The following is a 21,055-nucleotide window of genomic DNA, read 5'->3' as shown; positions in this document are numbered from 1 at the left end:
AAAAAATAATACTTTTCTTTTTTTTTTGTACTCACAAAGCCAACTAAGTTTTCTTAACATTTTGTTAATAAAATGCAACTGAAGAATTTTAGCCACTTAAAGTTTGTGGCTTTCATAATCATTGAGTGAATGTCTGTTCCAAGTTCCAAGGGAAACTGCATAAGTTTTTTCCTTGAAATATGGTGCACAGAAGCCATGCATGGCAGAGATTTATGCAACGTGTATTAAAATAGCTTACAGGGAAACAGTGATATAAGCAAATATTATTCCGATGCATGTCAATAAATAAGTAAAAGTAACTACAAACAAGATACAAATGCCAACCAAACCAAAGCAATATGGCTAATGATGACTATATAGTTATCAGCATTAAGTACATAGGATGTAGAATGGGAAGTTTAAATTGCTTTAATGCAGAAAATATGAAAATTGGAAAACCATATAGCAAAGAAAGAGCGTTGTACAATATAATTGGTTTAATGAAAAAAAATCGTTCGGCATCATGCAGTAATGGTGATACGAATGACAAATCAGATTTTGCTATAATAAAGAAATGAGCAAAAAATCACGAACTTAATTAAGGATAATCAATTTTCCTATTTTTTAAGAAAACATTTCCTGGGTGCAAAATTTCTTACGTGTTATTAAAGTCTGTCGTTACGCAAAAACACATGCATTGGGAAAAAGTACAGCTAATAAACAAGGTTGTCGTGCGTGGTTAATGTAGTAATTGTATCATAGATGCGATTTCGCAATTAATACAATTCAAATACAACATACCAACGCACGGCTCTTGAAGCCATCACACCTAATATTGTTGGAAAGTCTTCTAACCACAGACGAAACGCGTCCCATAGTGGTTAGTGTGTGTTGCTATCTTTGGCTTTCCTTTTCCATTTACAATCTCCGATCATTGAACTCGTCTCGAAAGAGAAACAAATAAAAATTTAAAAAAACTCATTTTAAACAAATTTTGAAAACAAATCTTTAGAAAAGGTATTTAAAAAAAAGTTTATATAAAAATTTACCCGAAAAAAATTGGAAAAATGGTTTTAAGCAATATCTATTTTAACCAAACTTTTCACAGAAAAAATTTTTAATAAAATTTTCCACAGAAATAAAATAGAAATAAATTTGAAGTAATTTTACCATATTTTCTATAGAAATTGAACTTCAAATCCAGCACTTTGAAAAGGGCAAGAAAGGCAACTATTGCCCTAAACACCTGCAAAAGAGCCATTGGCAAAAGTTGGGGGGCAAGAGAGCTATAGGCAAATTTTGGGGGTTTAGACCACGCGCCATGCACTGGGTATATACTGCAGTTGTCAGGCCTATAATCCTATGTATTGTTGTGTTCTGGTGGAAGGCGCTTTATAAATTCACCTACTGTTCAATAGTCAACCGGATCGAAAGCATGGCTTGTATGTGCGTCACAGCCGCACTGAAAACGACACCATCTGAATGCTACAGCTTCTTGGGACTCAAGAAGTCAATTCCTAGGATGGGTTTATATGGCGGCTATTTCTGATCGTAGACCGACTAGGATCGTACTTGGCATGGATGTTGAAAGTCATAACACAAGTCTTTGTTCCAAAGTTCAACCAAATCGGATGTAAATTGAGGCTCGAAGGGGCTCAAGAAGTCAAACCCGGGGATCGGTTTATATGGGGGTTATATCTAAATCTGACCCGATAGGATCCATTTGCAATCCCCAACCACCTATATCAATAAGAAGTATCTGTGCAAAATTACAAGTGGCTAGCTTTACGCGTTCGACTGCTATAATGATTTCGACAGACGGACGGACATGGCTAGATCGACTCCGAATATCGATAAGATAAGGAATAGATATATTGTATAGGGTCATAGATCAATATTTCGAGGTGTTATAAACGGTTAAAAATTTTGCATTTTGGCCTATTTGTTTAAATCAGATTATTTCGATTGAATCATTTTAAGCTTTAAGGGTTTAAGGATGCATTAATTTTTTTTTTTAATTTAGCCCTTTCGTTTTTTTTTCAAAGGATAATAATTTTGTGGTTCATAGTTTTAAAATTTAGTAAATTCATCAGAAAAATACTTATTTGACGTATTTAAATCCATTCATTTGTTTTAAAATTTCAACTCGAAAATTATTTTGTTTAAAAGTTTGAGTCCTGACAGTATGGCAATCCTGTATTACACGGATCTTAAATCAAGCTCGTACTAAATCCAGAGTTGATACAAGAATGGAAAAGAAACAGCAGGTATGGAGAATCAGAGTGAGGGCTGAATAACGCTCATCTCCGCGCAAGTACGGATGTACCTTCGCAGGATCTTATGGCACCCCCCGTCGGAACCATTCCATCCCGTATGTTCACAAGCTCACTCAGATCGCAGAAGAATAGGCTTCCCAGAAAGGAGAGTCTATGTCCCTGCAGACGCGGGCATGAACAAAGCAAATGCTTGATAGTCTCCTCCTCATCCTCATCGAGGCAACTCCTGCAGAAGTCATTATGCGGTATTTCCAAGCGCGCCGCCATACGGCCTAAGGCCTAGCGACCAGTAATGATCCCTGTTAAGGTACTGATCGGTCTCTTATCGAAAGCCAGCAACTCCCTCGTCTTCCTCTGGTCAATGACAGGCCAGAGCGCCCTAGCGTTCCGGCAACCATCCGCCGAGTCCCATCTCGCCACCGACGCTGGTCTGGCCATTTCTTCTACTGTGTTAAGTTGCACAACAAATGCCATGTAGGAAAGACCGCTGACTGGTTCGCCAGGAGCAGACGAACCCCTTCCTGGCGCATTTTCCCGCTTCCTCATTCTCTGGAATTCCCTTATGTCCGAGATCCCATTTAAGAATTACATTATGCAATCGGAGCTTATCCAGGCACTCCAAACAATCCGCCACGCCCTTCAATCTCTTCGTCCTCGAGCTCAATGCCTTGCGCGCCGCCATGACTCTTTCCACATAAATCCTGAGTTTTGAAGGTGGTAAATCCCTTACCACAATTTCACTTGCGGCTGCTGTATGGCACAGACCCCTGCCTGAAAAACCGAACACTCGTCCGGCATTCTCAGAGTCATATCGATATTAAGTGTGTCTGAGAAGGCCCCCAATTCAGTCCCTGACTCCATCTTGGAGCCATCGATGAAGATCGGGATCCCATCCTCCTGAAACACAGTGTTCACCTTCCATTCATCCCTGCCAGGAAAACAAATACCGGAAGCTCTTATTCCAATCGGTACTGGTAGAGAGATATTTCTCAGTCTACCCTCCGCATTCCAATTCAGTCCCTGACTGCATCTTGGAGCCATCGATGAAGATCGGGGTCCCATCCTCCTCAAACACAGTATTCACCTTCCATTCATCCCTGCCAGGAAAACAAATACCGAAAGCTCTTATTCCAATCGGTACTGGTAGAGAGATATTTCTCAGTCTACCCTCCGCATTCATGACATCCAGAATCGAACTGTGGCCCTAATTGTCCTCCTTCATCATGCCGAGCTCCCTCAGTCTAGGGGCTACCTGAGCGGCGCAGATTCCAATATAGGCCTTAATAGGCCTTAATAGGCTGCATATTCAGCATCACTTCCACACCTGCCTGTGGTGCGGATCTCAACGCCACTGTGACCCCGACGCAGGCCACTCACTGGACCTTCTTTAATTGCCTCGTACGAGTCCTCTTCTCCATGGCCTTTCACCATACCAGTGCTCCATAGGTCAGTACTGATCTCACGACGGCCATTTTGAGGGTTACCCCTTACTTCTTAACGAACATCCTACAGCAGAAGTAAAAAGCGCACAGTGTCCTACGGCGTCTCCCCTGGGAAGTCCTTATTAAGGACATCTTTAAGTCAAGGACTATGTCAAGGTACTTCGCCTCCTTCGATAGCTGAAGGGTGATCCCGTCCAAGAACGGGAGTTTGAACTCGGGGTTCTTGTATCTTCGCGTGAAGAGCAGCAGCTCCTAAACTAAAACATATATAATTGCCAAAAATATTGTATATAACCACTTGTTTAACGGTTTTTTTTTACCTAAGAATGCCTTGTATATAGATTTTGAAAAAATTTAAGTTTTTGTAGAAATATTGCCAACAAAAAAGTTTTGTTAAAAAGTTTTATTCAAACTTTGGTTTGCACCAAATTTCAGAATATTTTTAAATTTTTAAAATTTTTTGTCCCAAACTTTTGCTGGCTTACTAAATTTTGCTTTAACCATAGTTTTGAGATTTGCTTTTAACAAAAACGTCATCAACGAAAACCCCTTCCTACTTGGTGATCTATAAATATTCCTACACTTACAAGCTGTTGACGTCTTTACAGCCTAACATGCATGGCAAAAAGCAGTATCTCGCATATACCAGAAAAAAATACAATACTTTCAAGAAAACTCATGCTGTTTGTCATGAACATGCCATGCCGTTGACAAAGTCTAAAATTTCACTTTAGTGTCTCTTATTGCCATTTAAATGGCACGTGACTTTCCACCAGAGAATATAACAATTCTACAAAAGCTCACGCTATGAATCACTTTCAATTGTGGCCACCAAAAACACAAAGCCAGGCTGCACATCGCATTTGCCATGAGAGACTCCATCCGCACTACGTACATTGGCCAACATGCTGTTTGAATGATGCGATGTCGTCCGTGCTAAAGCGGAAAAATCTCAAAGCCTGAAGTGCACAAGGAGCTGATTGTGTCCTCATTGCCGTTTTATCAGTTTTGGGCCAAGTTTATTCAGGGAGAAGCAGCCATAAACCACCAATTCATTGATTCACTTAATGGTAAACCAGAAGTCAAGCGACCATCAAACAATGCTTAGTGACCACCTTAACAATGAGATTTACGCTTGAGTAGATTTGAAAACTCATTCAATCTGTAAAGTGGCTGCTTGGGAATTTTAACGATTTGCAAATGATTTATTTATTTTTTTTTTTCAGCACGAAGCCTTAATTTGTTTTTGGTTAAATGAATTCCTTGTAAATTCATTAAAACCAAGCGGGCTGTAGATATTTAACAATGGGGGGTTTTCAAGGTCAATATTCCTAAAATTTTTTAATTGTTTCGTCAAGTTTATGGATTTTGAATTAAATTCGTAAAATTAAAATTCTAAATATAGAGTTTTGGAATAAAAATTCTTTGTTTTAAGACTTATAAAAAAATTAATAATAAATTTTTGTAATTTTATATATAAAAAAAATATCTACCTTTTCTTTAATGCTTTACTTTAAAACGAAATTTTCTACATTTCAAGTCTCATTATCAGTGTGTTTTTGTGCTCTACTTTCATGTTGTGCAAAGTTCATGGTCTCAATGATTTCTTTGGTTTTTTCACCTTACACCAGATGTAGGTCTTTCATGTTGTGTTATCAAATTTATTCATTCAACAGCAGAAAAAAACGTCATAAAAAAACACAGCCACAATAAATAATTGTGTAAATATTTGCTCCACACTGTTTGGGTAAATACTACAATACGTTTTGTTTATTTTAATTACAGTCATTGCGCCCGGGATTATTTAAAGAAGAAAAAAAAATGAGTGAATAACTTAATCAAATTTAAAATTTAAAAAAAAAATTTAAATCAAATGAAAAATGAAACCGGGCCCGCTCCGCTGCGTCTTTTCTACAACGTATGGAAAAAAATTTCCCTTGAATATTTATACTTTTAGTGAAATATCATGCTGCCAAACGAGATATATGAATGTGGCTTGGCTGAATTTGAATCTCATATGATCTTAATTGGTCTATGAGCTCGCTCGGAGGCTTTTAGGTTATAGACCAATTTGGACCGTACTTGGCACAGTTGTTGAAAGTCATTACAAAACAGCACATGTTAAATTTCATCCAAATCGGACAAAAATTGCGGCTTGTAAGGGCTCAAGAAATCTAATCGGAGATCTGTCTATATAGGAGCTATATCAGGTTATCGACCGATTCATACTAGGCAGAGTTGTTGAAAGTCATAATAAAACACCACATGCTCAATTTCCGCCAAATCGGACAAAAATTGCGACTTGTAAGGGCTCAACAAGCCAAAATTGGGAGATCGGTTAATAGGGAAGCTATATATACATCTGAACCGATATGTCCCATTTGCAATCCCCAACGACCTACTAGCTTAAAGCGTTCGAACGCTATCGTGATTTCGACAGACAGACGGACGGTCGGTCGCACATGGCTTGATCGACTCAGAACGTCAAGATGATCAAGAAAATATAGACTTTATGGAGTCTTTGACGGATATTTCAAGGTGTAACAAATCGTGGCCATCGTTACCACGGGAAGCTTAGCTGAAAGCTACTGGGCGCGTCCACAGGTTGCGGATGGTGGAAAGCTCCGTTTTTATGCGGAGTAGCAGCAAATGCGGCCGCGGGCAGTCAACGATTTTCGTGAGGAAAGTCTCAGTGAGGAGTCAGGTGGCATATATAAGCAATGACCAACATCAGCGTCTGTTTCCAGGTTAGGGGCGGCTGGAGGCGAGCGTCGGATCGGCTCGCCAAAACGAGGGATACATGTGCAATCCCAGGGATACATGTGCAATCCCAGGGATACATGTGCAATCCCAGGGATACATGTGCAATCCCGCTGGGCCAGTTATTTTCCAAGAAATCAGGAAAACCAACCATCGAAGACGGACCACTTATCACCACGACAATGCAAGCTCTCACACATCGGCTCAAACAACTGCATTTTTGAGCACTCAAAACAAAGCTTTGATGAATCATCCGCCGTTTAGTCCTGACTTGGCTCCGAATGACTTCTTTTAATTCCAGTACGTAAAAAAATAAAATGAGAGGTCAACGTTTTTCGACACCTGAAGAAGCGGTTGATGCGTTCAGAATGTATGTTTTTTTGGAGATACCTCAATCTGAGTGGCAAAAGTGCTTCGACAATTGGTTCGAAAGCATGCAAAAGTGCATAGATCTTAAGGGGGGAATATTTTGAAAAACAGTAAAGCGATTTTCGATGTTTAATATTTGTTTTTATATCCACCACCGAAGGACGGGGGCATATTCATTTTGTCATTCCGTTTGCAACACATCGAAATATCCATTTCCGACCCTATAAAGTATATATATATTCTTGATCAGCGTAAAAATCTAAGACGATCTAGACAAGTCCGTCCGTCTGTCTGTTGAAATCACGCTAGTCTTTAAAAATAGAGATATTGAGCTGAAACTTAGCAGAGATTCTTTTTTTGCCCAAAAGCAGGTTAAGTTCGAAGATGGGCTATATCGGAGTATATCTTGATACAGCCCCCCATATAGACCGATCCGCCGATTTAGGATCTTAGGCCCATAAAAGCCACGTTTATTATCCGATTTTGTTGAAATTTCGAACAGAAAGTTGTGTTAGGCCCTTCGACATCCTTCTTTAATTTGGCCCAGATCGGTTCAGATTTGGATATAGCTGGCATATAGACCGATCCTCCAATTTAGGGTCTTAGGCCCATAAAAGGCACATTTATTATCCGATTTTGCTGAAATTTGAGACAGTGACTTGTGTTAGGCCATTCGACACCCTTCGTCAATTTGGAACAGATCGGTCCAGATTTGGATATAGCTGCCATATAGACCGATCCTCCAATTTAGGGTCTTAGGCCCATAAAAGGCACATTTATTATCCGATTTTGCTGAAATTTGAGACAGTGATTTGTGTTAGGCCCTTCGACATCATTCGTTAATTTGGCCCAGATCGGTCCAGAATTCGGTTTAAGGTTTTGGGCCCATGATAGGCGCATTTATTGTCCAATTTCGCCCAATTTTGGGACAGTGAGTTGTGTTAGGCTCTTCGACATTTTTCTGCAACTTGGCCTAAATTGGTCTAGATTTGGATACAGCTGACGTGTAGACCGATATATGGCGCATTTATAATCAGATTTCACTGAAATTTGACACAGTGACTTTTGTTAGGCTTTTCGACATCCGTGTCGTATATGGTTCAGATCGGTTTATTTTTAGATATAGCTACTAAAAAGAATTTTGTTATACACAATTGAACGATGACTTGAATTTATTAGTATTGGGTCCAAATCGGAACATATTTCGATATAGCTGCTATGGGGCAGAAGGTATGCATTTTTCACCGGTTTTTATGGGGTGGTTTACATTTATACCCGAGGTGGTGGGTATCCAAACTTAAAGCATTTTTACTTGTTTTTCATTAAACTTACTTCAGATAATTGGGCATAAAAAAATATGAATTTCGTATTCAGAAAACAAATGTTTGGAGTGATTTTTACCCTTTTTTTATTTAATTAATTGAGACACTTATTACTGTGCATCAGCACTTATTGATTTATTTCATCATAGAGATGATGTCGGTAGGCTGTAGGATGCGTGCAAGACTACCAAACATGAGATCATGAGTTCAATATTCTGCCGCACCAAAATTATTAAAATTTGTTTTAAAGGGTAATAGTTGAGAGTGACAAAGGAAACCCGAGAGCAGCAGTAAAACCGAACGAGTCAAAGCAGCGTGAGCCGAACAAAGAAAACAAAAACACCAATATACGAAGCAAAGCACATTAGTTGGTTGGTTAGATGGTTTTTGCCTTGGTTATGGATATATTGTTGTTGGTATATATTGGCTTACAAAGTGTGCCTTTCAACAACAAATTTATACTTTGGGTCGTTGCAATTCAAAATAAATTGTTGCAGGAAAATTAACAACTTTCGTAGTTGTATTTTCGACCAAAGTTGTTTTTTTTTAAATATTTTTATTTGTGTACATGAATTAATATTCTTGTAAACAGCCTTCAATGAATAAAACTTTACACTCAAAGAAAATTACAGCAAAAATGTTTGCTATAACAACAATGCTGTTGAACTTCTTTCTGAGTTCCGTGCTTCCCCGCTGGCACGCACTTTGAGCCCAGTCCAACTTTGTGACCCACCCACACAGGGCTTATCGGGTCCTGTTTCGATGCCTTCCCCTCCTGTCTCGATAGTGGCAGGGGGATTTTCAGTCTCCTGCAATCAGCCAGACTTTAGGGATCTGGTCGATAGTTTCGCATGCAAGTGTTCAGCAATAACTGCTGAGTCGTCTCCTGGTTCCCGAACCCCACCGCTTCTATAGAGCTCCAGTTTTATCTTGTTGAATCCGTAGCATACAACCCCTTCAGACTTGTTGAGGTCTGCGAGACAGTCAGAGTTTAGTACGACTACTGCATGTCTCCGGTCACCATCAACCTTATCCAATCTACCAATCTTCCGGTCGGTGGTTCAAAGATTGGGACTACATTTCCTTAGTCTTACAAGTATCGCTTCAGGATCTGAGGGAATCCTTGGTATCCCAGCATGCGCCATTGGACGAGAAGGAATATCTTCCTTCTTAACTAAATCTAGTTTTGCACCTGGCCATATCTCACCAATCTTTTTTAGCGCACAACGATACATTTCAATTGAGCGTTGATCACAGAAGGCAATTAGTTTGTATCGGCCTCGATACCAGGTTGCGTCGTCACAAACTTGAGGAGACCCAGGAAATTCCGCAAGGATATCGGAGTATACTGATGACAGTCCATTGACTATTCGACTCCAATTATTCCTAAGTATGCAGTCCTGTTCTTCTCCCTTGTCGACAACTGCCATCACCAAGCTGTCCCTAGCGACATTATCAAAGGTTCTTTGGCCCGTCTTACTGTTGTTCGCCCTAGTTCTTTAGGCATGGGATGCCCATCATTTAAGCGCAGCCTTTTGGCTGACTGTCGTGCAGTTTCCGAATATAGACGTTTAGTCTTTGGGGTAGCCTGTGCAGCGAATTCCCGAGCCCAATTTAGGGAATCTCTCTCCCTATCATTAAGAGTCTTAGGATCATTCGCACCAAGCCCCTTAATAAACCTGAGAGCGATGCGTCTGCTATTATTCCAACCTCTTAAAGAGCGTGTTGGTTTGCCGGGGAAGGCCGATGGTCTAGGAAAATTATAGGCATGCGAAGAAGAAATAGGTTCGGCCTCATCGTTTAGACTCGAACCAGGTGTCTTCGTCAAAAGCCCCTGCTGACCAGTCGTCTGTCGGCTAGTGGAGCCTGGAGCAGCCGCTTCACCAGTCGAGGTTTCAGTAGAAGACAACATGCTATGGCCTGATACCACCACCGCAGCTGTTGGGTCTTTGGAGTCCATTCTAAGCTTACTCCCTGCCGCTCCAATGGAAACAGACACAGATCATCAACCGCCTAATGGATACCTCTATCGCAGCTATCCTTGAGTAACTTAGATTTTTCTTCCAAAAAAAAATGACCTATTACGAGTTACAGGAAAATTCTTGTGGAGTGAAATAAAAATACGGTTCCAAAAAAATTTCTCTGAGTGTATTTGAAGAAAAATCTAAAATAAATTTCTCTTTGTGTTAGATGACGTTTTTGTTTTGAAAGTCCTAACTTTTCCAAATCAATTGACCAGCCTTTATATTTCAATTATTGCCTTCTTTTAGAAATTCTGCTACTGACTTAAAATCTCATCAAAATCTGTTAACCTTGTACTTCTCCTTGGCTTTCAGATATCGCACCTTCATTTCCAGCTATAACCCTGTGAATGCCATATTCTCCCTATTCCCAATGGTATGATTGCTTGCTTTGTCGCATTTCTATAGAAACATAGTTATTATTAAATAATTGACATCCATAAAGATGGAAATTTTTTTACTGTTGTTAACAATTTGTTTTTCCTTTAAAATGACATTTTCTTTCATGTTCACCTATCATTTGCCCCATGTTTCGAGACGTGACACTCAATACCGATGTAAGAGAGTCTGTGCATTTTTTTCCTTTCATAACTGGCTGGAGTAAGTGTGCTTATATAAAATCTAACAATTATGTACACAATTCCTGGCTGAAGGATATTCATAAAGCTTCATCTCATACTCGATATGCAGCCAAAGGATATGCTGGTATTGAATAAAACAAACTCATATCCTTTTTGGTTGGAGGGTGAGTTGGTTTTGTTGTGTTATTCAATCAGTTCAGTTCAGCTCAGTTCAGTTGGAAAGACTAACTGTCATTGACAATTATCAAAAAGGGGTTTTGTTTGTGACTGACCTTTGTTTTTGCTAAGAAGGGAGAGATTTGTGAGCAATGTATGGGGCAGGTGTATAGAATTTCTTACCAACTGTTATTTTAATTACAATCACTTTGTAAGTGTTCTTGATATGAATAACTGAGTAGATTCCACAGAAATTGTCTATTATTAAAGAAAAAAATCAATTCCAGATAACAGTGTATTGATTGGTTGTTTGTATTTTAAGTGCTGGGGCAGGAGAAGGTTGTGTTACACGTTTAAACCTTGACATCAAGGTTTGAATTGGTTGGAAGACATTCGGGGTCAAATTTGTACTTTTTATAATTTTTGATACATTTTTAAATTGTTTTCCTTGGTAGTATATGAAGTTTAAAATTTCGCACGAAACACAAAGCTAAATGCATCTTATTAAGAAAACATGATGTCAATATTGGTGTCACGCTTTGACGAATTGTTTATTTTCTGCATGTAGTGTTGCTGGCGATATTATAAAAATATTTTCTTTAGGTTTATAACTTCCCAAATGGAATCACCCAACTAAGACCACCTGTTGTCAATTTCAACCACATGTGGTCTCATGCATTGACAACTTTGTTTATTTTGTGAAAAAGGCTTTTCTTTTAAAAACGTAAAACGTAAAAAGCTTTTACAACTTCTTTACCTTAATTTGCTTACCAATCCGAAAGCCGGAAGTATCCAAATTAAGTTCACATGTTGTCAATATTGACAACATGTGGTCCCATGAATTGACGATTTTTTTGTTTTGTGTCATTCAAAATTTTTCAGAAGAAGATGTAATTTAAGTCCTTTCAATGAGATCTTCAAAACTCTTCCACAAATTGTAGCCTTCTGCGGCACTCCATTGGGGTTGAGTTTCAATAAGGAAACTGCTTATGAATAAGGAATGATGTAATTTCGCAGCATTTTAGAAGAAGAGAGAAAAGTTTCCTTGTAAGAAAACTGCTTATGCATAAGGAAAGCTATAATTGCGCAGCACTTTAGACGAAGACGGGTGTTTTCCTGATTCCTCAACTGAATTTTGGCGGAAATACAATTAACCCATTTACGACGAATGTGTAGAAAAATAACTAAGAATAGAGCTGTCTTAGAATATATCTAACTCAAGTTGGGAAAAAGGTATGCTAATGAAATTGGGATTGGCTTAAAGTAGACAAATGCAACATGTTAAAATAAATTTTTTCGGTTAATTTTTGGGGGGAAATTGATTTGTCGAAAATAGAAAATTTTTTTATATGAAAACAAGTTAGAGCTTGCCAAGTTCGGCTGGGCCGAATCATATATACACTCCACCATGGATAGCATTTGTCGAGTTCTTTGCGCGGTATCTCTTTTTAGGCAAACAAAGAATATTGAATAAGAACTGTTACGCTATTGGAGCTGTATCAAGTTATAGTCCAATTGGGACCATAAATGAATACTGAATATTGTAGAAGTCATTGTGTAATATTTCAATTCATTCGGATAAGAATTGCGCCTTGTAGGGGCTCAAGAAGCAAAATCGGGAGATAGGTTTATATGGGAGCTGTATCAAGCCATTGATCGATTCATACCATATTAGACATGTATATTGAATGTCACAAAAGAAGCCGTTGCACAAAATTTCAGCCAAATCGGATGAGAAGTGCGCCCTCTAGAGGCTGAAGAAGTCAAGATCCCAGATCGGTTTATATGGCAGCAATATCAGGTTATAAACCGATTTGCGCCATACTTGACACAGAAGAATCGGATAAGAATTGCGCCCTCTAGCGGCTCAAGAAGTCAAGAGTAAAGATCGGTTGATATGGCAGCTACACCAGGTTTTAAACCGATTTGAACTATACTTAGCACAGTTATTGGAAGTGAAAACGAAACATCTCATGCAAAATTTCAGCCAAATCGGATGAAAACCTCAAAAAACAAAACACCACATGCAAAATTTCAGTTTAATCGGATAAGAATTGCGCCCTCTAGCGGCTCAAGAAGTTAAGGGCCAAGATCGGTTTATATGGCAGCTATATCAGGTTATAAACCGATTTTAACTATACTTAGCACAATTGTTGGAAGTGGTACCAAAACACCACACGTGCAAAATTTCAGTAAAATCGGACGAGAATTGTGGCCCTTAGAGGCTCAAGAAGTCAAGACCCAAGATCGGTTTATATGGCAGCTATATCAAAACATGGACCGACTTGGCCCATTTACTAACCCAACTGACCTACACTAACATGTAAAAAGGCATTAAGTTCGGCCGGCCCGAACTTTGGACACCCACCACCTCGGGTATATATGTAAACCCCATTTAGTCGCAATCCGGTGAAAATTGGATAACTTATGCACGAACATTGAGTGGTCTACTAAGTATAGGTTACTGTTGAATTTTGTATTTCAAATTTCAACAAAATCGGGTAATAAATAAAGCTTTTATGAGCTTCAGACCCTTAAACGGCATATCGGTCTACATGACAGCTATATATAAATACAGTCCGATTGGAACCATATTTGGGACAGATGTCAGGAGACCTAAAACTACCCACTGTTTAAAATTTCAGCGAAATAGGATAACAAATAAATCTTTAAAGGTTTCATACCCTTTATCGGCAGATCGGTCTATATGGCAGCAATATCTAAATATAGTCCGGTCTGAACCATATTAAGGTCCTATGGTGGGAGGCGTAAAACTACACATTGTTTCAAATTTCAGCGAAATCGGATTAAAAATAAAGTTTTTATGGGCTTCAAACCCTTTATCGGCAGATCGGTCTATATCTAAATATAGTCTGATCTAAACCATATTTAAGTCCTATGTTGGGAGGAGTAAAACTACTCACTTCAGCGAAAACAGATAAAAAATAAAGCTTTTATGGGCTTCAGACCCTTAATTAAATGGCAGCTATATCTAAATATAGTCCGAAACATATTTGAGTCCGATGTCGGGAGGATTAAATTAACCCACTGTTTCAAATTTCAGTGAAATCGGGTAATAAATAGAGTTTTTATGGGCATTAGACCCTTTATCGGCAGATCGGTATATATGGCAGATATATCTAAATATAGTCCGATCTGAACCATACTTGGGTCATATGTCGGGAAGCTTTAAGCTACTCACTGTTTCAAATTTCAGCGAAAACGGATAAAAAATAAAGCATTTATGGGCATTAGACACTTTATCGGCAGATCGGTCTATATAGCAACTATATCCAAATATGGTCCGATTTGGCCCGTTCAAGAACTTAACCAGTGTGCATCAAAAAGACATATCTGTGGTAAATTTCAGCTTAATATCTCAATTTTTGCCAGCTGTAGAGTGATTACAACAGACGTACGCGCAGACGGATAGACGGACATCGTAAAATCGTCTTCGAATTTTACGACGATCCGAAATATATATACTTTGTAGGGTCGGGAATTGATGTATTGCAAACGGAATGACTAAATGAATATACCCCCTATCATACGGTGTTGGTATAATAAAAAGTATTTGTGCAAAATTTCAAGCGCCGAGCTTAACTCCTTCGAAAGTTATCGTGCTTTCGATAGACGGACGGACGGCAGGACATGGCTAGATCGACTTAAAATGTCGGGAAGATCAAGAATATAAATACTTTATAAAGTCTTAGACTCATATTTTGAAGTGTTATAAATAGAATGACGAAATTAGTATACCCCCATCATATGGTGGAGGGTATAATAATATCAAACATAAAATGTTCTTAAATTTCTGAGGAGTGAGATTTCTGCAAACCGTTTTAGTGTCATCTTAGATATGACGATTTCAATATTAACTTAATCAATATCAACTTTTGATAGCAGCAGCGATTTTATGTCGGAGTTTTTAAATGCTACTTTTCTTCGCTCAATGGTCCTAAAATATTTAGAAAATGGTTTTGTTTGTTGTAAAAACTTGGTGGCTTACGAAATAAAAAGAAATTTTGTCCTAATTTCTTTTTTCAAAAATTTAAAAATATTTTTTGTAAGTTTTAGAAAGAAAATTTTTAAAAAAATTGAAAAAATTACTACGTAATATAAATGCTCTAAAAAATTAACATATGAAATTTCACCAAAACCGTTAATGCCAAACCTTTTCTTCCTATTATTTACTCCTTAATGATTTTCTGATTTTAAACCTTCATTTCTGATTTTGCAGATCCCAGTCATAACCTTCCTCTAAAGTTTTTATCAATGCTTTGTTTAACCAAAAAAGAAGATGTCGTATTTATTTTTTTTTCCATGAATGTTTCCATTCATTTCTTTGTCAAAGGATTAAACGTGACTTTTTGCATCGTTTTCCTCACTCATCCCATTTGTCATATACACACACATAAAAAATAAGCCTCAATGTAACTTTATTACATCCTTGATCCTAATCAAAATTCAAATTTTTAACTTTTACTGAATGAACAGTCAATTCAACTTTAAACTCAACAGGAATGTCACGAAATCCTTAAACTTTTCCCATTTGCAGTTCCTTCCAAATTATATGAGAGGGAAAAAAATAAAAACATGGTCATGTTGGTCAAATTAGTGAGTTAGCTTATGAAAATTGAAGATTATATGATTGAAAAATTCAAAGGAATGTTTAAAATTTTTAAAAAATTTTATTTAAGCGCTGATATAAGCTGAGCGGTAAATATTATTTGTCTGTTATGAAAGTAATCAAAATCAGCCTACACAAAAAAAGAACAAGTAAAAAGGCACTAAGTTTAGTCGGGCCGAACATTGGATACCCAACACCTCAAGTGTATATATTAACCAGATTTTATTATACGGGGAAAATGTTCCATTTATGAACCCGTAGCAACTATATGGAAATATGGTCCGATCTAGGTCAAAAAAAGCGAAGATGTAAAGGGTCTAACGCAGGTCACTCTCTAATAATTCAGCGAAATCGTGTAATAAATAATGCATGGGTGAAAGACCTTAAATCGAGAGATCGGTGTATATGGAAGCTAATCCCCAATATGGTCCGATCCAAAACATACTTCGCAAGGATGACGAAGGGTCCAATATAGGTCTCCTATGAGCCTTGGTCCTTAAATCGGAAGATCGGCCTATGTATTGGCTATATCAAGATGTTGTCCGATATGAATCATACTCAATGTGTATGTCAAAGGTCAGAAGATAATACACTGTCCCTAGTTTCAGCGAAATCGGGTGATACATGCGACTTCTAGGGGCACTAGACCTTAACTCGGGAGATCGGTCTATATGGGTACATTACAATTAACTGCGGGAAGTTTCAGCTCTTTGTATTCATTTTTGTAGACTGCAATGTATTTACCATGGTCAGACAGCCGGAAGGGCAAGCTGATATGGCTAGATCGTCTTAGAATTTTACCGCGATGAAGAATATATATACAACATAGTGTTGAAAAAGTGATTAAAGTGGGGTAATGGCTTCAATTCCCAGTAGAGGCTTTGATCTTGCGCTGCGGTGGTATGACTATGGGCATAAGTCGTCAATATGAGTCTGATTCAGACGGTTAAACCTGCATTCCAAAATGTTTGGGCACTATTTTCGTACACACTTCTTGGATTTATTTGCCTTTTTTAACATTAGGAAGTCCAAGCTTTCTTAAACATTTTTTGTTTATGTTTTGGTGGAAAACTTAAAACATTTAAATTGTTGTGTCAAAACCTACAAAATTCGTGAAAAATTAATTTATGTTATTAAAAAGAAATTTAAAACATTTTTAGTTCAAAATCGATCTAACCGATAATTTTGACTGGTATGGTCTTTATGGAGTTAAGGAAATAGCCAAGCTTAGGATATTAGAGTCTAACTACCTTTTATTAGCGAAAGAGCCAACAATTTATCGAAAACATGTAAGGGGTACATATATGTATGTTTTGACCAAACAATCTATAAACCCGCTAACAATAAGTGGACACTAGCTGAACCGAGCCCGCACCGTTGTGCCTTCTTTCACTCTCTTTTAGCTCAGCTCTGTATTGCCATGGTCAGTAATTAAGTCCTATTTGGGGGTTTTTTAGAGATGAAAAGGCCCCTCAGTCATTTCACCACTAACCACTAACAATTGATGCTATACTACGCAATACCTTTCTTTAGAGCCCCACATTGCCATGGTCAATAAATATGTCCGGATTAAAGGGTATTTAGAGGGTGGGGTGGATTCCCAGCGGCTTTGTCCTGAAAGTGGATGTATTACTCTCAAATTACTTTCCTTTGGGACTCATATTACCATGGTCGGTAAATTTTTTATGGTCAGATTGATTGATCTACGTCTCTCTTTGCCGGGTTTTGGGGTTGTGGCGATGTGTTGGGGTATAATTTAGCTCCCTGAACCAAATTACAGCACAATCGGGTAGTAAATACGACCTTCAATGGGGAGATTGATATATGGTCAACTATATCCAAATATGGTCTGATCTGAACTATACTAGCTACGGATGCCGAGAGGTCTGTTCCAAATTTCAGCAAAAGCTGTAATAAAAGGACCTTATCGGTCTATATGGCAGCTTTATCCCAATATGGTTCGATCTGCGCCATATTCCGGTGGGATGTATTGAGATCTTATACAACCTACTGTGCCAAATTTCAGCGAAATCCACTAATAAATGCTACTTTTATAAGCCCAATACATGAACATGGTTAAAACGTCTTAGATTCTAACGACGACCGAGAATATATAAACTTTATAGAATCGGATATGTATACTTCGATTTGTTGCAAATGGAATAACAAAATGAATATAGCCCCATCCTGCGGTGGTGTTATAAAGAATGTAATGTAAAATTACCCAAAAATGTGACACGTTTTATATTAAACATATAGTGGGGATAAAGTTACTTGTTTACTAAGAAACGATTATAAAAATAACCGAGAATTAGCCACAAAAAAAACGAACCTATTGTAGTTATTATGAAAAATGACCCAAAACGAAGCACATTTTATATGAAACAACATATTACCCAACAACTCAGGTAATTCTAAATTTCCTTATAAAAAGGCGAAAAATGGTTAAGCAAAAAAATTTGCAAAAATGCTTCATTTGGGCTGTAATTTGGGCCAATTTCATATGAAACTTCAAAATAAGCAATACATGGACTTTCAAAGTTCTCAAAAGGGTGGTGTTAAATGACTCAGAGAAAAAGATCAAACATTATTTCAAATGACCCCAACAATTTTGTAAAATGACCCCAAAAATTGGGGCCAATTTCCTATGAATCCCTATGAATGGGTTCATTCGTTGTTTTAAGATTTGTGAAGAAAGCCCTATTTCTATCTCTCTTCCTAGATTTGAGGAGAAAGCATCTCAATTCCAATGTACAGTGAATTTCAAGGCGGGTAACTGTAAATACAAAATTCTTTAGGAGCAATATCCGATAACAGCCCTTGATGGTGCATGCAAGACATAAAATTCGAGACAATTCGAGTGAATATTTTATATTTTGAAATCTTTCTTATGTCAATATCAATATTGATTATCAATAACCTAGCATCAAGGAGAAATAAATAATAATAATACTTATGAAGTCATTCCGTTTGTAACACATCGAAATATTGATTTGAGCCACCATAAAGTGTTTATTTATTCTTGATCTTCTCATTATGTCCGTCCGCCTGCCGTCTAGTTATGTCCCTCCGCCTGCCGTCCGTCCGTGGAAATCCCCATAGCGATCGAACGCGTATAGCTAGCCGCTTGAAGTTTTGCACTAACACTTCGTGTTGATGGGGATTGCAAATTAGCAATACCGGTTCAGATCTGAATATAGTTACTATATAAAATGGTCTTTCGGCTTGGATTCTTAAGCCCCTCGAAGCTGCAATTCTAATACTATTGAGTTGAAATCTTGCATGTTAAGACTTCCAACAACTGCGCCACGAATGGTTAAAATCGGTGTATAACCTGATATAGCTCCCATACAAACCCATCTCCCGATTGGATATCTTTGGCCTCTAGAAACTGCAATTCTTAGGCTGAACGTATTGGTTTGTTATGACTTACAACATTAATGGCAGGTATTGTACAAATCGGTTTATAACCCATATAAATCGCACTTCCGATTTGCAGTCGGCGGCCCTAAAAGTCTAATTTTTGCCTAAGTATACAATATGCCCTTCAACATGTCCGTGAAGATAACCAATCTCCATCACAAGTCTGCTTTGCCCCAAAAAAGATTACATGCTTCCACCACTCACTAATTAGTGAACTGTGCAATGGAGCATGTCTTCATGAGACGAACGTTGGATCATTTCACGGCACCTTTCTTCGGCGCAGTAAGAAAGGCAAACCACCAACCGCCAATATATCTTACTCAAAAAGAACATCTAGCATCAGCAACAAAAAAAAAAAAGTTCAAAACATTGCACGACTTTTTAAAAAAATGTTCACCTGCAGCGCTATTTGAAATTTTTTTTAAAAATATTTTCAAAAATTTTGAAAAATATTTTTGCTTTTTTTAAATAATTTTAAAATATTTAAAAAAATATTATGCGACTGCGGCACTTTTTGGTTGTAATCATACAAAAAAAAATTAAATCTTCTTATCGCGCTGTCGGGTGTTGTTCTATGGTGAGGACACGGAACAATTATGGTTAAAATCATTTACGAAATGAGACCCCATATTGTTTTATGCATTTGCACCCCAAACATATACTGTAAACAACAACATATATTCAAAGTGTGCATATTCACCCCAAATTTACGTGTTTGGGTGAAATTGAATTATGAGAATATACTCCCAATTCCAAATCGAAATTTGGCCCCTATATAATATTGGGGCAAAAATTGCATTTTTCTTTTGGGTCATATTTCGTAATGAAAATGTACCCCAAATTTGGGTAATTTTTTTCAATTTTGGGCACAATTGTTTTGGGCCCATTTGGGACAATTTCATATTAAACATATCAAAAAAAGGTCTCATGTGAAACCTGAAAATAAGAAAATAAATTGACAAATGCTCGACAATTATTATTGAAATGTCCCAAAAATTTCGAAAATCGAATTGAAAGCTTCATATATTTAAAGAAAAATTCTTATTTCGAAATCGTACTTCTTTGGCTTAAAATCATTATGAATATTCGTATACTTAGATCAAGGAGAAATAAATTAAATTTTTATTAAACTTTTTTGCTTAGAATGACTGAAACCATTGACATATTTGAGAAGAATAACATTATATATTAATCAATAATTGCTTAGCGTACCCAAATTTTTTTTATGGTCATTTATAATGATTATTTAAGGCGTCAATTTCCTTTTTCTGAGAATTCAGACCATTAAAATATAAATATTTTTTTTTGTTCTAAATTTGCTGATATTGAAAGCTATGCGTAGTAAAGTGTTCAATGACTTTTGGTGGGACAAAACCCCCACCACAAAAAGATATACCATACTCAATGATTTTTTTTTCGTTTATGCCTAATAAAGTATGATGTACGAAAGAAATATATAGATACGTTTATATATTATTTTATGCAAATTGGCATAAGCTTATTAAAAAATATAATTTAAAACATTAAAGAATATAAACGCCATAATAAAATAAATGTAAAAATGTTTCTCTGACTCACCATTAAGCCCACAGCTGAAAATGGACTTCCAAAACCAAATATTGGTCATTTTTATTATCTGAAAAAAAGGAAGGAAGAAAGAAAATTTGTTTAGCACAACGTTTATTGGTATAAGTATTGAAGTTGTATACACAAAAAATAATTCTACCAGAAATACACAGTTTAAAATGTTGATGATGACAAGGAACATAAACAGTTCTATTTGAATCATCATCATCATCAAACAGAATTGTTTATGTTCTTTTATAAGAATTCTTTGTTTAACGGAAAAAAGTGGAAAAAATAAGAGGCATATGATCCTACGGAATTTATGATAACCCATGATGTTCCCTTAAAAACGTTTTTCTAAAAAAGACAACCATTAGTCCACACAGAACAAAAGTCTATAAAGAAACGCTTAAAATTAATTCGTTACCCATAAACGAAGTTTCGGTAAATAAACTTCCTTTACCATAATAATTGTTGTTTTAAAATTTTCCATCGCCCATGTCTGCGTGCGCGTCAATAGCGCAAATATT

General features: G+C 37.2%; 1 protein-coding gene across 1 annotated transcript in view; it reads right to left on the bottom strand.

The window, feature by feature from the left end:
• LOC106081415 (PDF receptor) overlaps positions 1-20,596 on the bottom strand; it is a 168,689-nt gene extending 148,093 nt beyond the window's left edge. Inside the window, exon 1 of the mRNA XM_059366290.1 lies at positions 20,538-20,596. The gene's annotated coding sequence lies outside the window, so the exon portion shown is untranslated. The remainder of the gene's footprint in view (positions 1-20,537) is intronic.
• Between the last annotated feature and the right edge of the window lie 459 nt (positions 20,597-21,055).

Source organism: Stomoxys calcitrans, chromosome 4 (assembly GCF_963082655.1).
Source record: "Stomoxys calcitrans chromosome 4, idStoCalc2.1, whole genome shotgun sequence".
NCBI lineage: Eukaryota > Metazoa > Arthropoda > Insecta > Diptera > Muscidae > Stomoxys > Stomoxys calcitrans.
Note: the sequence above shows the minus strand (reverse complement) of the source record. Positions and strands in the feature narration are given on the sequence as shown.